The sequence below is a fragment of the Ailuropoda melanoleuca genome, chromosome 16 (genome assembly GCF_002007445.2).
Source record: "Ailuropoda melanoleuca isolate Jingjing chromosome 16, ASM200744v2, whole genome shotgun sequence".
Taxonomy (NCBI): domain Eukaryota; kingdom Metazoa; phylum Chordata; class Mammalia; order Carnivora; family Ursidae; genus Ailuropoda; species Ailuropoda melanoleuca.
The window spans coordinates 85,529,532-85,531,522 of NC_048233.1; the positions used below are offsets into that span (position 1 = coordinate 85,529,532).

A 1,991-nucleotide genomic window follows, 5' to 3' on the forward strand; every position below is an offset into this window, starting at 1 on the left:
CACCGCCTGCCGCCGTCTCCTCCAGCAGTCACTCGTGGAGCCCGCACCGCCTTGGCGCGCACGACCCTTACATAAGCGTCCCCCGCGGCGGCGCTGGCGCACGCCCACCTGCTACGACCCGCCGCGAGTAGAGGAAGGTGCGCAGCGCCGCCGGCACTCACCTCCTCGCCTCAGCCGCAAGTCGTCGCCACCTTTTCTACGGCCGCTGCCTCCACTGACAGGGAACAGCTGCGGTCTCCGCGCAACCGAACTTGCTGCAGTCCAGGCCCCGCCTTACAGACTTCTTATTGGCTCAGGCAGCCCATCCCCTTCTGTTATTGGGCAGTGACTCCCGTCACTCCCGCTCCCCGGCTCAGGACTCCTCCCTACCCCCCGCCTACCCGTCACGTTTAAGCCTTGGCGCCCCACGTCAGCCCCGCCTCTCGCGTCGCCGGCGGGTCCCTGGATTGGTGAGGAGTCTGGGAGAGCCCGCCCCTGGCGCGCCACCGCCTACTCCCTTGTCTTTAGAGCCCCACGTGGGCCGCACCGCCAGGGCCTCCACCCGCAATAGGCGGAAGTAACCGCGCTCCGACACGCTGCGATTGGCTGTCGGCGGGGGTGGGGACGTGCGATTCATTCACCCGAGTAGCACGTGTCTCCCAAAGCCGCAAGCATAACAGATCGCACGGGGACTCAGGTCTGGGCTGGACGCAGATGCGCAGGGCGGACGGGGAAGAGAACGGAAGAAAAAAACGTTTGCGAAGGGCAGGAGGAAGGAGATGGCAGTTGTACCACGTGGGTGTGCGTGATTGTGTCCCTTAGCTGTGGGGGTGGTGGTGATGGGCAGGAGTCCGTCTGTGTGTGACCTTGGACAAGGCAACCTCATTGCTCTTGAGCCTCAGTTTCTTAATCGGCAAATTGAGGCCCCTCGGGACCTAGAAGGTTTAGAAGGCTTGATTAAACAGAAAGCTTCATAGGCTGGGCTCTGTGCCAACCAGGGGATATGGGAGTGACCAAAACCAAGCAAAATCTGCTTTACAGTGAGAGAAAAGACAGACAATATACAAAATACAGTGTACATCAGATGGTAATCAGGGCATGGAGGAAAAATAACCTGCTTCCAGACAGTGGAGAGGATCAAGGACTGTGAGAACATCTTGTTAACTTGGAATTACTTACTGAGCATGGAGAGAGACTACAATTCCATTCTCTGTTGTGTCTGTTACATTCTCTGTCTCTGTTTTGTCTCTCCAACTTTCTTGTCCTTCCTTCCACCTATCTGGCTGACTTCAACATAGGTCAGTCCAACACAGTTTAATTTTAATAGCAGAGCAAGGATTAAAATCCCAACTCTCCGTGGGGCGCCTGGGTGGCACAGCGGTTAAGCGTCTGCCTTCAGCTCAGGGCGTGATCCCGGCATTGTGGGATCGAGCCCCACATCAGGCTCCTCTGCTATGAGCCTGCTTCTTCCTCTCCCACTCCCCCTGCTTGTGTTCCCTCTCTCGCTGGCTGTCTCTATATCTGTCGAATAAATAAATAAAAAATCTTTAAAAAAAAAAAATCCCAACTCTCCAGAGCCACATATTCATTCGATTAACAATTCATTTGATTGTGCACTTACTATGGGCCTAGTGCTATGCCAGGACACAGTGGTGAAAAGACATACCCCATGGCATCACATCATAGAGCTCACATTCTATTAGATGTCCTAAGACTCTTGTACATCAGGACTTTGCTTATGCCAGAAAGAATTAAAGCTGTGTGACCCCGGCCAGGGCCCCTCCCTCTCCGGATTGAATTTCCTCTTAAAAACGGTTTGACCTAGGGTGTTATGCTAAGTGAAGTAAGTCAATCAGAGAAAGACAATTATCATAAGATCTCACTGATATGTGGAATTTGAGAAACAAGGCAGAGGATCATAGGGGAAGAGAGGAAAAAATGAAACAAGATGAAACCAGAGAGGGAGACAAACCATAAGAGACTCTTAAATCTCAGGAAACAAACTGAGGGTT

General features: G+C 53.4%; 1 protein-coding gene across 3 annotated transcripts in view; it reads right to left on the reverse strand.

Moving 5' to 3' along the window:
• The window catches only part of PC (pyruvate carboxylase), a 100,460-nt gene extending 100,191 nt beyond the window's left edge, over positions 1 to 269 (reverse strand). Inside the window, exon 1 of one of the 3 annotated variants that reach the window (XM_011235477.3) lies at positions 162 to 269. The gene's annotated coding sequence lies outside the window, so the exon portion shown is untranslated. The remainder of the gene's footprint in view (positions 1 to 161) is intronic. The other 2 variants (XM_019808538.2, XM_034644621.1) reach the window with 2 other exon arrangements.
• Positions 270 to 1,991: the final 1,722 nt, after the last annotated feature.